The 22,934-nt window shown below is 38.1% G+C and overlaps 1 pseudogene; it reads left to right on the top strand.

Annotated features, from left to right (window-relative positions):
* Positions 1 to 16,522: 16,522 nt before the first annotated feature.
* Positions 16,523 to 18,864, top strand: LOC103236695 (rRNA-processing protein FCF1 homolog pseudogene; annotated as a pseudogene).
* The last annotated feature ends 4,070 nt before the right edge of the window (positions 18,865 to 22,934 follow it).

Genomic DNA, 22,934 nt, shown 5'->3' with positions numbered 1-22,934 from the left:
GACAACTGTACCTCCATAATCCATGCCACCGACCCTTTGTGTGCTGTAAATGGCTCGGTTTTCATCTGTGGAAACAACATGGCATATACTTATCTACCTACAAATTGGACAGGGCTTTGTGTTCTGGCCACTCTTCTCCCCGACATTGATATCATTCCTGGAGATGAACCTATCCCCATCCCCGCTATTGAACATTTTATTTATAGACCAAAATGAGCCATACAATTTATTCCCTTATTGGCTGGACTAGGAATCACCACTGCTTTTACAGCAGGAGCCACAGGCCTAGGGGTCTCACTAACCCAATATACTAAATTATCCAACCAATTAATTTCAGATGTACAGACCTTATCCAGTACTATACAAGATTTACAAGACCAAGTAGACTCATTAGCTGAAGTAGTTCTCCAAAATAGAAGAGGTCTAGATTTATTAACAGCAGAACAGGGAGGGATCTGTTTGGCTTTACAGGAAAAGTGCTGTTTTTACGCCAACAAATCCGGAATCGTCAGAGATAAGATAAAGACTTTACAAGAAGAACTAGAAAAGCGCAGAAAGGGCCTGGCCGCCAATCCATTGTGGACGGGACTCGATGGACTTCTCCCCTATCTCCTGCCATTTCTTGGTCCTTTACTTACTCTTCTACTCTTCCTCACTCTCGGGCCTATAATCCTTAATAAGCTTATGGCATTCGTCAGACAACAAATCGAGGCCTTCCAGGCCAAACCTATACAGGTCCATTATCATCGCCTTGAGATGACTGAAAATGGTGAGTCTTATTTACCTCAATAAGACCACCTCCCCTGTGTGCTGAACTGGACAGTCAATGACAGGTAAGAGGACACTATCTCCACCGGAGCCTAAGACAGGAGGGCCGCCTTTGCTGCTGCCTTATCCCATGACGGGCCTAGAAGGTGGGGATGAGTTGACCCAACCTAAGACAGGCGCAGTTCCCCGGGGGGTCGTTTTCTTGTCATAAAACAATAAAAAGGGGGACCTGTCCGGAGCTGCGCGCCCCGGCCATGGCAAGTAATTATTGATGATTAAACGCCTGAGCGCTATTCATTTCCACCTCTCACCTCCTTCCTAGATTTGTCCTTTTCCCCTGTATTAAATCCTGCTTCTTCTTCACCCATCTTTCCCGCGTGCGTGAAAATTGTTACTTCGTAGCAAAATTGTTACTTCCTAGCGCAGGCGCAACATGACGACCGACCGTTGAAACCAAAACCTGCCTGGCCGCGCCCTCTGAAATGAGATCATTTCCGCCTTGGCCCAACCCCTTCCTCTCCAAGTGTATATAAGGCTCTGCATTACCGCCATTAAACGAAACTTGATCAGAGCACTGTCTTGTCTCCATTTCTCGTGTCTCTTGTTCCCCAAATTCCCACTCCCTCCTCCAGGGCCTGCTTCGACAATCCCGTGGGCCGGGATAACCATGGAATATTATGCAGCCATAAAAAGGATGAGTTCATGTCCTTTGCAGGGACATTGATGATGCTGGAAACCATCATTCTCAGCAAACTAACACAAGAACAGAAAAACAAACACCGCATGTTCTCACTCATAAGTGGGAGTTGAACAATAAGAACTACATGGACACAGGGAGGGGAACATCACACACTGAGGCCCGTTGGGTGGTGCGAGGCCTGGGGAGGGATAGTATTAGGAGAAATACCTAATGTAGATGATGGGTTGATGGGTGCAGCAAACCACCATGGCATGTGTATACCTATGAAACAAACCTGCACGTTCTGCACATGTATCCCAGAACTTAAAGTATAATTTTTTTAAAAAGTCAGTAGCATTTATATACACTAACAATGAACTATCTAAAAAGGAAATTAGAAAATAATCCGGGAGGTGAAAGATTTGAACACTGTTCACTACAAAACACAGAAGAACAACAAACAAGACGGAAACAAATGGAAAGATACCCCATGTTCATAAATTGGATGAATTAATATTGGTAAGGTCTCCATACTACTCTAAGAGATCTAGAGACCCAACAGAATCTCTATCAAAATTCCAATTTGATTTTTTAAACAGAAAAATACTCTAAATTTCATAGAGAAGCACAAAAGACTACAAATAGTAAAGCAATACTGAAAAAGGACAAAACTGGAGGTATCACACTTCCTAACTTTGAAACATATTACAAAGCTACAGAAATCACAACAGAATGTTACTAGCTTAAAAACAGACATATAAACCAATGGAACAGAATAAACAGTCCAGAAACAAAACTCTGTATATATCATCAACTGAACTTTGACAAGGGTGTCAAGAATATACAATGCAGAAAAGATAATCTCTTTAATAAATAGTGTAGGAAAAATTGAACATCCACACTTAGAATAAAATTGGACTTATCTCACACCACACATGAAACTCTACTAAAAATGGATTAAAAACATAAACATAAGACTTGAAACTTGTAAAACTACTAAAACTACTAGAAAAATGCATCGAGGGGAAGCTCCACAATTTTTGTCTAGGAAATGATTTCCTGGATATGACCCCAAAATACAGGCAACAAAAGCAAAATAGACAAATGGAATTATATCAAACTAAAAAGTTCCTGCCCAGAAAAGAAAACAATTGATAGACTGAAGAGACAATCTATGGGATGGGGGAAAACATTTGCAAACCATACACCTACAGGGTTAACCTCCAAAATGTATAAGGATCTCAAACAGCTCAATAGCAAGAAAACAAATAACCCAACTTAAAAATGGGCAAATAACCTGAATAGACATTCCTTCAAAGAAGACATACAAATGGCCAACAGGTATATGAAAAAAATTCTCAATATCACTAATCATCAAGGAAATGCAAATCAAAACCACAATGAGCTATCACTCACACCTGTTACGTCACTATTATCAAAAACCAAAGATAACAAGTGTTAGTGAGGATATAGAGAAACTGGAATCCTTGCACACTGTTGGTAGTAATTTTAAATTATGCAGCCATATAGAAATAGTATAGAAAGCCCTCAAAAATTAAAACCAGAACTACCATAGGATTCAGCAATCCTGCTTCTTGGTATTTATCCAAAAGAATTGAAATCAGTATGTTGAAGAGATATCTGCACTTGAATGTTCATTGAAGAACTATTCACAATTTTAATGTAGAAATAACCTAAATGTTGTTTGGCTAAAGAATGTTGTTGAATGAATAAAGAAAATGTGGTATGCACATACAATGGAATGCTATTTCTCTTTTAGAAATAAAGGAGGCCAGACACAGTGACTCATGCCTATAATCCCAGCACTTTGGGAGGCCAAGGCGGGGGGATTACGAGGTCAGGAGTTCGAGACCAGCCTGACAAACATAGTGAAACCCCATCTCTACTAAAAATACAAAACTTAGCAGGGTATGGTGGCAGGAGTCTGTAATCCCAGCTACTCAGGAGGCTGAGGCAGGAGAATCATTTGAACCCAGGAGGCGGAGGTTGCAGTGAGTCGAGATTGTGCCACTGCACTCCAGCCTGAGTGACAGAGCGAGACTCCATCTCAAAAAAGAAAAAAGAAAGAAGGAAATTCTGCAATAAGGGATAACATAGATGAACTTTGAGGACATTATGCTAAATGAAATAAGTCAGTCACAGAAAGACAAATACTGCATGATCCACTTCTATAAGTTATCTAAAATAGTCAAATTCATAGAATCCAAGAGTGAAATGGTATTTTCCAGGGTGGAGGGAAGAGGGAAATGGGAAATTATTAATCAACAGCCATAAATTTTCAGTTAATAAAGCCAAATAAACTCTACAGATCTGCTTTAAACATTCTTCCTGTAGTCAACAATAATGTATTGTACTCAAAAAAAAAAATGTATTAAGAGTGTAGAACTAACATTACATGTTCTTACCACAATAAATTAAAATAAAATAAAAGACAAAGGTAAAGAGAAAATCTTGAAAGGAGCTGGAGAAAAATAACATGTACAAGGGGACCTCAATAAGACTAATAATTGACTTAACACCAGAAACAACAAAATACAGAGGGCAATGAGATGACATATTCAAAGTGCTTAAAGAAAAAAAAATTGTCAATCAATAATCCTGCAAAACTGTCTTTCAAAAGTGAAGGTGAAATAAGAGTATTTACATATTTTTTAAAAGGTTGATATAATTTGTTGCCAATGAACCTGACTTAGAAGAGATCCTCAAGGAAATTCTTCAGGCTGGATTACAAAACACAATGCTCTTTCTTGTTAAGTGCAAATTTTACTCCATACATAAAATATTTTACTGAATTTAAGTTACAGATGTCTTCAAAATTATGTCTTCAAAATTGATATTTATTCTTTTTAAATAGTATTTTGTTTTAAAACTAAAGCACAATTCAAGAAAATAAAACATCAGTGGGACAATTTCATAATAGTCTACATTAAACCTTTTATAGATGTTTCACTTTTATTAAATTCATATTTCAGTTGCTGAAAAATAATTTACATTAAATGTTATTATATTGGAATGTAAGAAAAGGATGAAAGTTTAAACTTTCAGGAAGATGAGGGAGTGTTGAAAATATACCTATCTACTTCAGATGTCAAATACACTAGGTCTCTGTTGCTAATAACAGAATCCACATTTTGAAATTTGTTAAATGCATATATGCGGTTTACTAAAAACCTATGAGGTATAAGATTCTATTCCTAAGCTCTAGTTCACTGCCAGGATTCTTCTTCCAGGTTTCAGAGAACTGCACTACATCTTTTCCTATCATGAGAAGTACAATCTACACTGAATGTCACATCTTGCTTCCAAATCTTTATTATTAATCATAGTAAATTTTCAGGCTTTCAATCTGCACTGCTCAAAGTAGAGCATTTTAAGGACCAATTAATTTTTGTTATCTGCAGAAAAATGTACAGGTATTCAATACATACTATGAAAATTTGTCTGCCTGCTTTACCTGTTAACCAGGGTAAAATAATTTCTTACTTTCTCTCCTCTGAACACTCTGTTTTCCTCTCTCTCTGGCATCTTTTTTCTTTTTCATGGTCATTGGCAATAGATAAACCCTATTAAACACTCTTTAGTGGAAAATAATACTTCCTGAAATAGTCAGATCTGAAAGTAGATTTTTCCATTGATCTTAGTCAGAACATTTTCCATGTAATGTCATTAAAAGTTCTCAGTAGCAGCATTTATGGAATTTTATTGCCTTTTCACTTTATTCACATTAGATATATAGAATCAATATATTTTCTTACATTAACCAAATAGTTAGTAATAAAATTCAAAACTTGTTTTAACAGGTAAAGTATAGCCTTGAACCAGCTCATCAAAATGTTCATCAAAATAGGAAAAAAAATAGAACACACAGTTTATTCAGAGTACAAAAGATGGGGGAAAGCATAAACTAATTTGGAAAACAAAAAGGGGTGAAGAGCAAAATTATTTTAGTTATGGGAAGTAAAGCTAGAAAGTTATTTTGCTCAGAGTACCAACAACCAGGACACATGATTAGTCAATGATTTCCCGCAGTCTAAATTCAAGGTAGAAAGACATGAGCTTGCCAGGACAGCTATTTTGACCAAAAGCCTGAGCAAATAGACCAAGAAGACGCAGACATAAATGTCTTCCACTCCAAAAATCAGAAAGAAATAAAGGAAAAAGGTATCAGAGCTCCGAGAACCAATGTCTGCTGACCAGAAAAAAGAAAATACAGTAAAGAGAATTTCTAGATGTAACTTGCTAATGCTTTAAACATGCACCAAGTGAAATGTGTAAAAAGAGGTTGAACTTGTGATTTGCCACCACCTCCATTCAGCTGTGGAACCTTTTTAGCCTGGAGGAATGACAGCTGACATTTTGTACTGGGATAGCTGAAAAAAAGAAACAAATTACAAGGAGGAAAAATCATTATGAAACAAGGCACAATCTTCAGTGAAAAGGCCTTCTCACTTTTCCTTTTGGATATTAGCTACAAGCCATGAACTAGCACACCAGGATCAGGACAGGAAACTTGACAGAACAAAAGCTTTCTGTTTTAGCTTCTTCCAATGGCTGGTTGAGGGCAAAACAGGCAGAGAAGGATTCATATGTTATCACCCACAAGTTCCTTCTATTTGAGACATCAACATAGACCCTAAAGTTTGAGTTGTCTGCTTTGTCATACCCCATAGAACACGCAGCTCAAAATAATTCAAAAGACACCTAGGGGAAAACTCTAATGATAGAGACTAACTACATTTGTCCTTTTTCTGAAAGAGCTGTACTAGACAGGCACAATCAATAATACATCAAATGTGTAGTTCAGCCTTTAAGGAATATATTCTGCCTCCAGACTTGGAAATACTACATTTTGGGAAAAGATTTTATTTTATGGTGCATTTTCTCTCCAATCACTTAATCACCTTTCAGATTACATCCTCTGGGCTCTGTGGTAAGCATAAGCACAGTCTGGAAGGGAAAACGAAGTACCACTTCCTACAGTTCGAGGCCATGAAGAATTTGGAGTTGTAGAGAGCTTCAGATAAGATGAAACCAGTGTGAAATCAGGGAGGTAACTAGGTAATATATGGTGCCAGCTCCTTTCCTAGCTCATTCCATGATTTCTCCCCAAAGGCACCATAAAGAGCAGAACTTGTCCTATGTTGACAGAAACATTAAAATGCATTTACACACCAGATACAAGAAATAGGCAGCCTAAGATTCAGAATCTTCCAATTTTGTGTTTGACTAAAAGGACTCAAAGCAAAAGAATAGTTCTCCACTTCTAAAGAAATTACCTCAAGTCTACCTAATCAAAGTTAAATTAAGAATGGCAAATATGCGCAGTATATAGAAATATCCTCAGATTTAAAATATATATGATTAAGAGCTTTTTTCTATACACATATACACACACGTGATAATCCTTTAAATTGTTTGATGTAGCCATCACCTATGATAAAATTTCCTCCAGAATTTGTATTTTCTTATTCCACATTGGATACATCAATGTTTCAAACATTTTCTGATATTACCTATTATTCTAGCGACAAACATACATCATAGATATTTTATGCCCTTTTATGTATGTAGAAATATAACCTTTCTTAAATTAATGATCATATTCAATTGATTTAGGTACTTAATGGTGGGGTTAGGATTAAAACATAAGTGTCTTATCTCAAATTCTGGACTCTTGTGATAATATAATATCTCATAATGAGTATTAATTCTAATGTTAACATAAGAGTATTAATTTATTTTTTCAAGAAATATTAAGCATATACCAAGTACAAACTCTGCTAGGCTCCTGGGATAAAACACTGAGCAAAATAGACAAGCCTTATGCCACAAATACTGATGTCACTCACATTTAGCTTTATATTACCTTTGAACCTGAACATTATTACAGACATAAATCTCAAATTCTTTTTGTGAACTTTGAAGGTTTGCTTGCATCAAAATTGTTTTTGTTTCATTCCAAAGTGAAATGATAACTGACTTCAAAAATAACAGCAACTTTCATTACAACAAATTGATACCATAAACAATTTCTGATCAATAAACTTGGTGTTAATCGCATTCTATGTCTCCATTCAAGCTGGTAATTTGGAGCTTGGAAATAAAGTCTTAATGCTCCCTCTTGCGGAGAGCAGAGAATGCAGCTCTTTCTTGTATCCCAAGGGCAACTTCTGCTTGAAGGAAAAGTTAGTTTCAGTTTCTTTGACTTCCTTTCATCCGATTTGCTTTCATTGGTACAGTTATTGATTCAGAGCTAAAATCTTTTATTTCTTTTCTTGTCACTCTATGTCCCTGTGGAACACTGTTCTCTCTCCAACTACATTAACATTAAACAGAACTAGCAGACTTGCCTGCAGAGGAAGTAAGACTTATCACCTTTATGGCCTAAGCACAGTCACTGAATATACTGTTGTGCATGAAATCACAGTGGAGAAAATCAATGCTCTGCTCCTCTGGATAAGGCCTGTATCATAAGCCACGAGGTGCCTACAAGCTTTGGGGTTGTGTTAAACACCGCAAGAGGAAGAATGTACTTTTGTATTGTTTTCAGTGACTCTGTCTATTGCATTGTTTTCAGTGACTCTATACAATGTCACATGGAGAGTCATGCAGACAAAGAGGTCCTTCCATCACAGATAAAACCAAGCGGACTTTTTTTTTCTTCTTCCTATCAACACAGGTGCATCAGCTTTGGATACCTAATTGAAGTTTATCTTCTGAATTCGTAGGTCACTGCCAGTTGCATCTCTATGGCCTTGGATTTTAAGGAATTGGCTCAGCCATTTTCTTGGGCTACAAAGTCTCTAGTTCTAGGCTCATCAGGGTTGACATCAATGAGACGTTTCCCCAGGCAAGAGCATTAGGAGTCACTGAATTATTATTTTTTTCCCCCCAAGACAAAGTCTTCTCTGTCGCCCAGGCTGAGATGCAGTGTCCTGATCTCAGCTCACTGCAACCTCTGCCTCCTGGATTCAAGCCATTCTCCTGCCTCAGCCTCCCAAGTAGCTGGAATTACAGGCACGCACCACCACACCTGGCTAATTTTTTTAAATTATACTTTTAAGTTCTAGGGTACTTAGGAGATCATGCAATGGCATGATCTCGGCTCACTGTAGCCTCTGCCTCCCGAGTTCAAGTGATTCTCATGCCTCAGCCTCCCAAATACGTATACATACGTATATATGTGCCATGTTGGTGTGTTGCACCCATTAACTCGTCATTTACATTAGGTATATCTCCTAATGCTATCTCTCCCCACTCCTCCCACCCCACGACAGGCCCCAGTGTGTGATGTTCACCTTCCTATGTCCAAGTGTTCTCGTTGCTCAATTCCCACCTATGAGTGAGAACATGCGATGTTTGGTTCTTCGTCCTTGCGATAGTTGGCTGAAAATGATGGTTTCCATCTTCATCCATGTCCCTACAAAGGACATGAACTCATCCTTTTTTATGGCTGCATAGTATTCTATGGTGTATATGGCTTGCCAATTACCCCAGCACCATTTGTTGAATAGGTAATCCTTTCTCTACTTTACGTTTTTGTATGCTTTGTTGAAGATTAGTTGACTGTAAGTATTTGGGCTTATTTCTGGGTTCACTATTCTGTTCCATTGGTCTATGTGCCTATTTTTATACCAGTACCAGGCTATTTTGGTAAATATGGCCTTACAGTATAGTTTGAAATCAGGTAATGTGATGCCTCCAGATTTGTTCTTTTTCCTTATGATTGCTTTGGCTATTCAGGCTCTTTTTTCGGTTCCATATGAATTTTAGAATTGTTTTCTCTAAGTCTGTGAAGAATGATGGTTGTATTTTGATGGCAATTACATTGAATTTGTAGATTGCTTTTGGCAGTGTGGTCATTTACACAATATTGATTCTACCCATCTATGACCATGGGATGTGTTTCCATTTATTTGTGTTGTCTATGATTTCTTTCAGCAGTGTTTTGTAGTTTTCCTCGTAGAAGTCTTTCACCCCCCTGGTTAGGTATATTCCTAAGCTTTTTGTTTGTTTGTTTTTGTTTGTTTGTCTTGTTTTGTTTTCTGCAGCTATTGTAAAGTGGTTGAGTTCTTGATTTGATTCTCAGCTTGGTCGCTGTTAGCATACAGCGCTACTGATTTGTGTCCATTAATTTTCTATCCTGAAACCTTGCTGAACTCATTTTATAAGTTGTAGGAGCTTTTTGGATGAGTTTTTAGGTTTTCAAGGTATATGATCATGTCATCAGCAAACAGCAACAGTTTGACTTCCTTTCTACCAATTTGGATTCCCTTTCTTTCTTTCTCTTGTCCGACTGCTCTGGCTAGGACTTCCAGCACTATGTTGAATAGAAGTAGTAAAAGACAAGGCATCCTTGTTTTGTTCCAGTTCTCAGAGGAAATGCTTTCAACTTTTCCCCATTCAGTATTATGTTGGATGTGGGTTTGTCATACATGGCTTTTATTATATTGAGGTATGTACCTTGTATGCCAATTTTGCTGAGGGTTTTAGTCATAAAGGGATGCTGGATTTTGTCAAATGCTTTTTATGCAACTATTGAGATGATCACATGACTTTTAAAAATTCTGTTTATGTGGTATATTACATGTATTGACTCATGTATGTTAAACCATTCTTGCATCCCTGGTATGAAACCCACTTGCTCATGGTGGATTATCTTTTTGATATGCTGTTGGATTCAGTTAGCTAATATTTTGTTAAGGATTTTTGCATCTATTTTAATCAGAGATATTGGTCTGTAGTTTTCTTTTTCAATTATGTCCTCTCTGGGTTTTGGTATTAGGATGATACTGGCTTCATAGAATAATTTAGGGAGAATTTCCTCTTTCTCTATCTTGTGGAATCATGTCAATAGGATTCGTACCAATTCTTCTTTGAATGTCTGATAGAATTCGGCTATGAATCCACCTGGTTCTGGACTTTTTTTGTCGGTAATTTTTTCATTACGATTTTAATCTCATTGCTTGTTATTGGTGTGCTCAGTCAGGATTTCTAATTCTTCTTGATTAAAGATAAGATGGTTATATCTTTCCAGGAATTTATCCAGCTCTTCTAGGTTTTCTAGTTTATGCATACAAAGGTATTCATAGTAGACCTGAATGATTTTTTGTATTTCTGTGGTGTCAGTTGTAATATTTCCCCTTTGATTTCTAATTGAGCTCATTTGGATCTTCTCTCTTCTTTTCTTGGTTAATCTTGCTAATGGCATATCAATTTTATTTATCTTTTCAAAGAACCAGCTTTTTGTTTCATTTATCTTTTGTATTATTTTTTGTTCATTTGTTTCCATTTCATTTAGTTCTGCTCTGATCTTGGTTATTTCCTTTCTTCTCCTGGGTTTGGGTTTAGTCTGCTCTTTTTTCTCTAGTTCCTTGAGGTGGGACCTTACATCGTCTATTTGTGTTCTTTCAGACTTTTTGATGTAGGTATTTAAGGCTATGAACTTTCCTCTCAGCACTGCCTTTGCTGTATCCCAGAGGTTTGATAGGTTGCATCACTGTTATTATTCAGTTCAAAGAATGTTTAATTTCTATATTGATTTATTTGTTGACTCAATGATCATTCAGAAGCAGGTTATATAATTTCCATGTATTTGGTTTTGAAGGTTCCTTTTGGAGTTGATTTCCAGTTTTATTTCACTGTTGTCTGAGAGAGTACTTGATATAATTTAAGTTTTCTTAAATGTATTGAGAGTTGTTATGTGGCCTACCATATGGTCTATCTTGGAAAAAGTCCCACGCACTGATGAATAGAATGTATATTCTGTGGTTGTTGGGTAGAATGTTCTATAAATATCTGTTAAGTCCATTTGTTCCAGGTATAGTTTAAATCCACTGTTTCTTTGTTGACTTTCTGTCTTGATGACCTGTCTAGTGCTGTCAGTGGAGTATTGAAGTTCCCTGCTGTTATTGTGTTGCTGTATATCTCATTTCTTAGGTCTAGTAGTAATTGTTTTATAAATTTGGGAGCTCCAGTGTTAGGTGCATATATAATTAGGATTGTGATATTTTCCTGTTGGACAAGGCCTTTTATCATTATATAATTTACATCTTTGTCTTTTTTAAACTGCTGGTGCTTTAAAGTTTGTTTTGTCTGATATAAGAAGAGCTACTCCTGTTCACTTTTGGTGTCCATTTGCATGGAATGTCTTTTTCTACCCCTTTACCTTAAATTTATATGAGTTCTTATGTGTTATATGAGTCTCTTGAAGGCAGCAGATGGTTGGTTGATGAATTCTTATCCATTCTGCAATTCTGAATCTTTTAAGTGGAGCATTTAGGCCATTTACATTCACCATTAGTATTGAGATGTGAGGTACTATTTCATTCATTGTGTTATTTGTTGCCCGTATACCTTGGTTTTTTTAACGGTATTTTTATTTTATAGGTCCTGTGAGATTTATGCTTCAAAGGGGTTCTGTTTTAATGTGTTTCCAGGATTTGTTTCAAGATTTTAGAGCTCCTTTTAGTAATTCTTGTAGTGCCAGCTTGGTAGTGGCAAATTCTCTCAGCATTTGTTTGTCTGAAAAAGTCTGTATCTTTCCTTCATTTATGAAACTTAGTTTTGCTGGATACAAAATTCTTGGCTGATAATTGTTTTGTTTAAGGAGACTGACGATAGGGCCCTAATCCCTTCTAGCTTGTAGGGTTTCTGCTGAGAAATCTGCTGTTAATCTGATAGGTTTTTCTTTATAGGTTTCCTGGTGCTTTTGTCTCACAGCTCCTAAGATTCTTTCCTTCATTTTGACTTTAAATAACCTGATGACAATGTGCCTATACAATGACTTTTTGGTGATGAATTCCCCAGGTGTTGTTTTAGCCTCTTATATTTGGACGTCTAGGTCTCTAGCAAGGCCAGGGAAGTTTTCCTTGATTATTACCCCAAATATGTTTTCCAGATTTTTAGATTTCTATTCTTCCTCGGGAACACCAATTATTCTTAAGTTTGGTCATTTAACATAAACCCAGACTTCTTGGAGACTTTGTCCCTTTTTTTAAATTCTTTTTTTCTTTGTCTTTGTTGGTTTGGGCCAATTCAAATACCTTGTCTCCAAGCTCTGAAGTTTTTTCTTCTGCTTGTTAGATTCTGTTTCCAGAACATTTTGCATTTCTCTAAGTATGTCCTTTATTTCCTGAAGTTGTGATTGTTTTTTATATATGCTATCTATTTCACTGAAGATTTCTCCACTCATTTCTTGTATCATTTTTTTAATTTCCTTAAATCAGACCTCACCTTTCTCTGGTGCCTCCTTGGTTAGCCTAATAATCAATCTTCTGAATTATTTTTCAGGTAAATCAGGTATTTCTTCTTGGTTTGGAGCCATTGCTGGTGAGCTAGTATAATTTTTTGGGAGGTGTTAAAGAACCTTGTTTTGTCATATTGTCAAAATTGTTTTTCTGGTTACTTCTCTTTTGGGTAGGCTATGTCAGAGGGAGTATCTGGGACTCAAGGTTGCTGTTCAGATACTTTTGTCCCACGGGGTGTTCCCTTGATGTAGTACTCTCCCCCTTTTCCTAGGGATGTGGCTTTCTGATAGCTGAGCTGTAATGGTTGTTATCTCTCTTCTGGATCTAGCCACTCAGCAGGGCTAGCAGATTCCAGGCTGGTACTGGGGGTTGTCTGCACAGAGTCCTGTCATATGAACTGTCTGCAGGTCTCTCAGTCATGGATACCAACACCTGCTCCAGTGCAGGTGGCAGGGGAGTGAAATGGACTCTGTGAAGGTCCTCAGTTTGGGTTCCTTAATGCACTATTTTTGTGCTGGTTGACCTCCTGCAGGAGGTGGCACTTTCCAGAGAGCATCAGCTATGTAGTAAAGGAAGGATCAGGTGATGGCGATGGGCAGGGCCCTAGAAATCCAAAGAGAATATGCCCTTTGTCTTCAGTTACCAGAATGGGTAGGGAAGGACCATCAGGTTGGGGAAGGTCTAGGCGTGACCGAGCTCAGACTCTCCTTGGGCAGGGCTTACTGCAGCTGCTGTGGCGGATGGGGGTGTGGTTCCCAGGTCAATAGAGTTGTATTCCCAAGAGGATTATAGCTGCGTCTGCTGTGTCATGCAAGTTGTCAGGGAAGTTGGGGAAAGCTGGCAGTTACAGGCCTCACCAGTTCCCATGCCACCCAAAAGACCAGTCTGACTCCCACCATGTCCCCCACAACAGCACCAAGTTTGTTTCCAGGCAGTGGGTGAACAGGGCTGAGAACTTGCTCTGGGCTACCAGCCTCCCAGCTATGAAAGCAAGCAGGACTTTTTCACCTCCGTGCCTGTGGAGTCTGCACACTGGATTCATGCCCTCCCCTGAGTTCTGACCAGGAGACTTCGTGTTTCGGTTGGAATGGTTACAAAATTCAGCTGGAAGTTTCCTTCTCTCTGTGGTCTTTTCCCAGTGCCTCTGGCAGCCCTCCCCAAGGACCCCTATGAGACAAGTCAGAAATGGGTTCCCTGGGGACCCAGAGAGCCCACAGGGCTTTTCCTGCTGCTTCCTCTTCCCCTGTATTTTGCCTGGCTCTCTAAATTGACTCAGCTCCAGGTAAGGTCAAATCCTTCTCCTGTGATCTAGACCTTCAGGTTCCCCAGTAAGGGTGCGTGTTCGGGGAAGAACGATGCCCTTTTCCCACTTTCACAGTTTGGGCATTCACAGTATTTGGGCTGTCTCCCAGTTCCTGCAGGAGCAATCTGCCTTCTCCAGAGGACCTGTGGATTCTGTTGTCTTTCCTGGTTTATTCCTGAGGTAGTTCTGGAGCAAGAGTTCACAGTGCAAGTCTCCGCCCACTGCTCTGTCTGTCCGAGTGAAAGCTGTAATGTAGTCCTGTCTCCTAGCTGCCATTTTCCTCTATTCTCATTTTAAAGAGTGAAAAACTTAAATATAAAGGAGCTTGCCCAAGATTCCATAGCAAGTGTACCACATACTGTTGTATTCTAAATTATTTCTCCCATATAATCACTCTGAATATGTTTTATGATTATTAATCAGAAGTATGATTTGAGGCTATTGAGAGGCTAATCAGTCTATTTCTGAAATTAAGTCACAGCTTTGGAATCATGCTGTTTGAACTATAGAGTACGTATGATTATTAGCACCCTCAAATTCACAACTGTTTTTTTTACACAATGCTGAATTTCTATGAGAGAACCCTGAAAGGTGACATTATAGCGGGTGGGTCTTTCACTCTTCTTTTGCCTTTTCCAGAAACCTAGACAGCCTGTATGCTCCTTGACAAAAAATGGAGGAGTGGGAAAGTAGGAAAAATATTCCTCTATGAAGAAATAGAAGACAACATGTCACAGATAGAAAAGAAGCACATCTTTACCCTCCCTAAAGTATTTGTAACCTATAGGAGCAAAAATACATTAATCGTTTGACATTACCGATAAGATATGGAAGAGTCACATTTTAGGGTACCCATTGGCACCCAGACATACCATAATTCATGGAGAGCCATTATGTGTCTCTAGGGTATTTTCCATCACAGGATAAGACAAGAATAAATTTTCACTGTATTGGCTCCCAATTCTCTTCTTAATAATTACCCTGATTTGCTGTTTAAGAACAAAACAAACAACTCTAATGTGGTGTATTTGAATCTCTGTTCCCCAAATGACACCTTTAAATTCCTCTCTTACCACACCTCACACCCACACCCAGTATGCTTCCAGACAAGATCTATCCAAGAGACAGTTTGCAATGATAAAAATGTCATATGGCTGTGTTGCCCGATAAGCGGCCACTAACCATATATGACTATTGAACACTCAAAGTGTGGCTAGAAGGACAGGAGAACTGACTTTTTAATTATATTTAATTTTAATTAATTTAAACTTAAGTAGCCATGTATGACTAGTGGCTACCTTATTGGACAACGCAGGTGAGATTATCTTATTCCCTGACTTCAGCTAGAATGCTCAGATAAGATAAATTAATTTGAGAGAACTATGATATGGAGCTTAAAAATATGAGCTTTGCTGTCATATTACTTAATAGACATGAGATCTTAAGCAGATTATTTAAACTTTCTAATTCACAGCCCAGCATCTGAAAAACAGAGTAAATAATAGTTTCTTTCTTATATAATGAAGTGAGAACTAAATGAAACAATGCAAGTGCTATGGTTTGGATATTTTTCCTCTCCAAACCTCATGTTGAAATTTGATTCCCATTGTTGGAAATGGGACCTAATGGGAGATGTTTTGGTCATGGGAGAAGATCCTTTATGAATAGACTAATGCCTTCCCTAAGTGGTGAGTGAGTTCTCACTCTATTAGTTCCTGTAAGAGTGGTTGTTATAAAGAGACTGGCACCTCCCACCTCTCTCTCTCTCTCTCTCTCTCAACTTCCTCACTCACCATGTGATCTCTGTATACACCAGCTCCCTTTCACCTTCTCCCATGAGTGGAAGCAGCCTGAGACTCACTGGAAGCAGATGCCCATCTTTAACTTTCCAGCCATCAAAATCATGCGCCAAATGAACCTTTTTCTTTACAAATTACCTGGCTTCAGATATTCCTTTAGAGCAACACTAAATTAATAAGACAGCAGATAAAGCACTTGGCAAACAAGCTGACACATAATAGACACAAAATAAGTTGTTTAATTGTAGCAGTAACAACAATGGTAACAGTAGCTGACTGGTCTAGACAAAAGATGAAGAGGAAAGCACATATATTGCAAAAGATGACTGGAGGATTTTTTTTTCTTTCTCCTATTTTGAAATATCTTAGTGCTGTTTCATTTATTCATTGGTGTAGATTTATATGAGTTGATTGTAATTAAAATTGAATTTGTATGCAGTCATCAAATATTAGAGAAAACTTTGCCATTGACCAGTCTTCTACTGTGAAAATTTCTTCTTTCAGAAACTATAGCTGCCAGGCAGGGTGGTTCACACTTGTAGGCTGAGGTGGGCAGATTGTTTGAGACCATGAGTTCGAGACCAGCCTGACCAACATGTTAGGAATATAAAAACTCGGGTTCTAGGTTCAGCCTTGTCACTTTCTAGAACTCCATCAGTATTTTAAAATATACCCAGGATTTGTTTTAATCAGATGTGGTAAGATGACAGACACACAGACAGCTACCTTGAAAGAAGACCTTATGGCTTATGGTTCCCAAGAGGAGGGTGCATGTCACACCATGCAGAGCCACACAGCAAAGCACTAGGGCCAGTCAAGAGGCAAAAGGGGTGTAGTAGAACGCATGGGTCAGAGTCTTTATTGTGGCTTTCCCAGGAAAAAAAATCAAGACAGAGCAGGCAAGCTAAATAAGGTAGGATTAGATAATTTGAATAATTTCCATTTGTCCTGAAATATGTGGGGTGGTCCCTTGCTTTCTAGTAACTGGCACTATGGTGAGTTAGGGAAGGAAGATAATGTCCCTAACAATTGGAACCTGATTTTTTTAAAAAAGACAGGTGGAAGGGGGTATATGGACTCCAGATTGGCTGGTTCACATGACAAGTGTATGCTCTCAGCAATCTGATTAGTAACGTCCCCACAGTCCCAAAATATCAAAGCATCATAATATGTAGAAAATAAACATGATTAATACATCAATTAAAAATATTTAACCTCTCCAATCCTCAGCTTCCTCAAAGTTACAAAAATGAATAAAGCAATCCCTGCCTTAATCCTGGTGATCGAATAATAAATGGGATCTTGGCAGGGTGTTGCCAGCACCTACTAAAACTACTCTACCCCATCACTCTCCACAACACTGCTATAGAACCAAAGAGAGTCATTTCTGAGGTTGAAATGTTAGGTTTGTGAAGCAGATACATCTAGAAGGAGAAGGGAGAATGAGGTAACTCACATCAGACCAGGGGAAAGTATGCTGTTACAGGAAAGTGTTAGTGCCCTGAAGAGAGCTGCAGGTTGATGGGCTAGGATCATGACAGGGTAGGGTCTGCTCTGACAGTCCACTAGGCTCACAAATACAGGGCTCATCTATGACACTGGGTGATTTTAATACTCCTGAGCAGCAACTGGATTCTACTACGGAATAAATTGCCTCACTGATGATGATTGGGAAAAGGATCAAAAGGTGAAGGATTTACCATTTGCCATAAATGCTTTTGCCAACTTTATGGATGAGTAGTTCATTGGATTCTGTGGTTGGTTTTGATATTTTTCAGGTCCTGTTATTGTTGACCTTTCTTTCTACAGAGTTCAAAACCAGAGACCTTATTCCTAAACTGATAACTGACTACATAACAAAAATAAATAAATAAACAAACAAAGACCCACTTATAATCCATACGTTTCCTTTTGAAAGAATCAATAAGGCATTTGAATTGTTCCAAAGTGGGCATTGATGACTGTGTTTGAGTGGTGTGTGTGGGTGTGTAAGAAGAATTTATGTGAGAGATCTTATACATGTTACTTTTACCTGAAGTTTTATGAAAAATGAGAGGGCTCAGATTAAGTGTAAAATTGAGCAGTTGTAGGAAATGATTTAGAGAATAGCAAAAAAAAAAAAAAAAAAAAAAGAGCCTTCGGTCATTTGTGAGGTGCCGTCAGCCTTTTGCCCATGTTGCTGTCCTCATTTATAAAATGGAGATAGTGACACCACATTTTTTGAGAGACTCCTACGAAGATCAAATGTGAAAATAAAAAAGAACAAAAGAAAGAAAACATGCTACCAAAGTATATTATAATAGAATTTTCTTTGTTATTATCTTGAGTGCTAGTAGATATGACAAAGAAAAATTATATCTTAATTAGCTACCTACAAAACTAACAAGCTACAGTGGGATTCTGGAAGAAACAAGAGTGGTGTGAGCATAGAGAAGCAAAAGAAAACAAGGAAGCATGTGACCGTGAAGTGAATACTTAGTGTCAGAGATCAGAGGCTTGAAGAAAAGGATAGGTTAAAACCTAAAAATAAAGAAAAGAAAGATCTCAGCAGGCTAAAGGAAAGAGAAGTTCCCCAACACCCATCCTGCTTATTTTTCCAATAAATTACACAGCTGGGCCCATTTACTCGCATTGGTAATTTTGTTGATACCAACTTTATCAACTTTTCCATTAAAGCCAAACTGGACTTAGTAGACACAGTCAATGATGGGCTGTCTCTACGCCAAGTGTATCCCTTGTATAACTGATCATGTAATGGCTGAAATTGAGAAATTGGGGCAGAAGTATCAAGTGATTCTACAGATTGCCAAGGATCCAAGATCTGAATAATGACCATACACACACAAAGGAACCTATGCAGATGACTGCTTAGCAGATGACTGATTCAGTACAAGTGTTACATTGTGGCCATGACTACATTGTGGCCACGACTGGACCTTAAAAGATGAATGCATAAGATTCCTAGAGATCATAATCATGGACACTTCTTACTATGGCTACAACATTGAACAGATGCCAGATGATTATGGAGCCCCTCAGCTCTAATTCATACAAGACAAAGTTCCTCTGCCTTTCTTCCACCAACTTTTTCTTGCTACCAGTTCATTAAACATGCAATACCATGAATTATTATTCTATTTGCCCATGCTCTCTGTTATGAGCTGAGTATGGGTAAATACACTCACTTTTTGACGCTGTTTTGAAATTGATATTTTATCTCATTTAAAACTTTTAAATGATTATCAAGGAGTACAAAATCTCAGACAGGAAGGATCTGTTTTACCCCCTTTTTTGAGGTCTGTTGTACAGCTGGTGAATATAGTTAGTAATAGATGATTAGATATTTCAAAATTGCTAAGACGTTAAATTTCAAATGATCTCCCTACAAAAATGTTAAATATTTGAAGTGATATATATGTTAATTAGCTTGATTAAATTATTCTACACTGTATCCACAATTATGGCATCACCTTGTAACCCATAAATTTACACAATTATAGATTCTCAATTTATAATAAAAATTAGTTGCATCTTTTTAGGGAAAAAGAAAGGAAAACCTACTTCTAAGGGTTTATTTTCAATCAAGCATTTACTATTTGACATTTCAGAAGTATTTCTATTCAGCATACATTCCTTAAGCACCTACCAACAAGATTCTATTCTAGATAAAATTGAATGTAATTACTGTCTTCAGGTTGTTGATGGATCAGTCCTGGAGTTTACGGTGCTACATATCTGCATAACTACAATAGAACGCTGGATGTGAAGTCGGGTCAGAAAGGCTAAGACTCAAGATTCAGGGCATAGGGACCTCATTACTAACTGGATAGAGTTGGGAAAACACCACTGAGTTAAGCCTTGGGAGCCTGTAGATCTATAACACAAACTTCTAGGTAAAAAGCATCATAGAAATTGGGACAAGAATCCATAGGACAGAAAATAAAATGTGCATATAGAAAATAGCAAAAAATATAGTTTGCAAGGACCACACTGTGTTTGAGTAGTGAATGTAAAGGTCTTGATTCTAAAGTATATTTTTAATCTAAATAAATTAGAGTGCAAGAACTTTTATATCTAAAGAGAACTAGGTTTCCCTAGCCTATGACCTTGCTTTTCCTGAGCCTAAGTATATGATACTGCTATGAAATCTCATCTAGTATTGACTGACAAAAATCAACAATCATTTCAGTTGAAATTACTAGTGGATTGAGTGGATTGGCTGAAATCAGTAGAGCTCCAAAGCATCTAGTTTGTTTGACCTTAAAGCCACTTTCCAGCTTGGTGATGCCACTTGTGTCTCTATGTAAATTGAGATCAGAGCAAATGAGACTAGTGTTGTGGGTTCTATAACAATATAATCAAATAGATTTATAGAACTTTAAAATTTACCTTTAATTAGCTGTCTTTAAAAATCTTTAGCTAAATATTTGACTCCTACACCCAGGCAGTATTCAAAGGGGTGCATTCCATCAGTCACCAATAGCGAGGCAGTATTGAAATCCATCCATCACTAGTCCTAGAAAAGCAAAAGACACCCTTCCATTGCTAACAGTGGATTAGAAGCTTCACCTTTATAGGAAATCATAAACACACTGAGAATTTAGTGAAATTGCAGGTATTCATATTCAAAGCATCAGACTAACACAATGTTTCATACAACAGTGTCTGTGAGAAAACCTAAGCTAAAGGTTAGAAAGCACATAGAGTTATCATGTTTTTTTTTAATTAATTCTCAAAAATACTTAAAGACCAAAGTCACCAAAGTTTTGGGGGAAAATGCAGAGAGTAAATCTAATTACCTGAGGAGATGAGATAGGCATTGATAATAATTTGATGGAAAGCATGCTTTTATTTATGGAATGCCCACTTTTGCAAAGTTGAGAAGCAATAAAAAGAACAGAAAATCTGCCATTTCTGCCACTCACATTAACTATGACTAATAGGTAGTAACTACTAATGAGCCCTAGAAATTTATTTTAAGCAGTATTCTCCCTACCTTGAAACCTAATTCCAGAACTTAACCCTGGAAGAAGGCATTTTTCATTTACTTATTCACAAAGACCTCATGCAACTTACATTACTGAAAGAGCTATCAGGAAATACTACTTCTCTTTAAATACTTTATTGGAATTGACTTGATAATTATTTTTTTAACGACTTAGGAACATTTGATTTTGGCACCAGTGGTAAAACATTAATATTGCCTTTGTAACATTAGCATGATGTGTGGTAACAGAATAAAATGTGCTGAAGAGGATCTGGGATAAACTTCCCTGAGAGGAAAAAAAAAAAAATGCAGACCAAGTCTCCAGAGCTTATGCAAAGACCCTTAGGCAAGAACGGTATTAACCCACTCCAACTCCACAAACAGAAGCCATTTGTTAGAGGACCCTCTTGAACGTAGCATTTATAGGATATGAACTGAAGTAAGCTCTGACATCACTTGACTGCCTCTTTCATTTATGGAGAGGGAAATCGAGACCCAAAGAAGTACAGTGACTTTCTGGAATTACATAGCCAGTTACCAGTTAAGCAGATTCTCCTGGATTCTCAACTAATCCTTTCTTTTTTTTGAAATGGAGTCTCACTCTGTCGCCCAGGCTGGAATGCAATGGCATGATCTCGGCTCACTGTAGCCTCTGCCTCCCGAGTTCAAGTGATTCTCATGCCTCAGCCTCCCAAATACCTGGGATTTCAGGGGTGCACCACCACATCTGGCTAATGTTTATATAATAATTTTATAATTTTTTGTAGAGACAGGGTTTCACCATATTGGCCAGGCTGGTCTCAAACTCCTGATCTTGGTGATCTGCCCACCTAGGCCTCCCAAACTGCTGGGATTACAGCCGTGAGCCACGGCGCCCAGCCTACGACTCCTTTCTCTACATCAACCTTCCATGTTATTCTTACATTTTGTCATTTCACCCCTTGAATTCAATGCCTCAATCACAGAGGTCCTTTCAATGCTTCCCCCAAAGTCTGCCCCTCAAAGAATGATCTCAGGCTCTCTTGTCTCTGAGCCTCCACACTTGTAGTTCTTTGTTTTGGAATCCATCCATGCCATACCCCACTCTCACCAAACTCCATGTCTCATTATCTCCTATTCATTGTCCAAATCACAGTTTAGCAAGGCCTCTAAGTTCTCAGAAATCTAGGTTATATACACTTTCTCTCAGTTCCCAGAGATAAATAAACCACAAAAGAAATAAAGCAAACAAAACTAAAACAAACAGAAGAAAGGAAATAAGAAAAATAAGAGCAGAAATTAATGAAATAGAAGAGAAAAATCAAAGAAACAAGAGCAACTGAAAAGATTAATACAATTAATAAACTAAGAAAAACAGAAAACACAAATTACTAATATTCAGAATTAAACAGCCTGGCGCGGTGGCTCATGCCTGTAATCCCAGCACTTTGGGAGGCCAAGGCAGGTGGATCACCTGCAGTCAAGAGTTCAGGACCAGCCTGGTCAACATGACAAAAGCCCATCTCTACTAAAAAAATACAAAAATTAGCTGGTCATGGTAGCAGATGCCTGTTATCCCAACTACTCGGGAGGCTGAGGCGGGAGAATCACTTGAAGCTGGGAGGTGTGTAGGGAGACCCCCTGAAACTATTACTACCGAATAAAAGATGAAATGCTCCTGATTATTGTAAATACAAAATTGCATGCAGGATTGTGTAAAGACAATGCCAGGTTGGACTGCCAGAATGAGCCAACAGCGTGTGATGTGCTTCCCCCTGCAGAGAGCCTACGAATGGACATGCAGTCAGGGAGGTTTCACATCACCAAGATTCCTATCCCAGAAAGGCAGATGTTCATAGCCCTGGGAATAGAATTCGACCCTCGTGGAGAGCCTATAAGCGGATGCATGGGGGGTGCCTGTCCATATGGATAAGATAGGGCTATAAACGCCTCCATCTTGCCACAGCTCTTCCAGGCCTCTTTAGGGTTAAGGCATACTCCCTTCTGAGAATTTCTGGTCTAATCCGTTGTCTAACTTCACATCCTGTTACTATGGATTGTTTGTATCCAGCTCTTGCTGCAACTGTTACTGCTGATTAATGTCTTGCTAATCATAGGTTATGGAAAGACTGTGTTTCTGTTTTAAGGC

Source organism: Chlorocebus sabaeus, chromosome 7 (assembly GCF_047675955.1).
Source record: "Chlorocebus sabaeus isolate Y175 chromosome 7, mChlSab1.0.hap1, whole genome shotgun sequence".
NCBI classification, from domain to species: Eukaryota; Metazoa; Chordata; class Mammalia; order Primates; family Cercopithecidae; genus Chlorocebus; species Chlorocebus sabaeus.
Note: the sequence above shows the minus strand (reverse complement) of the source record. Positions and strands in the feature narration are given on the sequence as shown.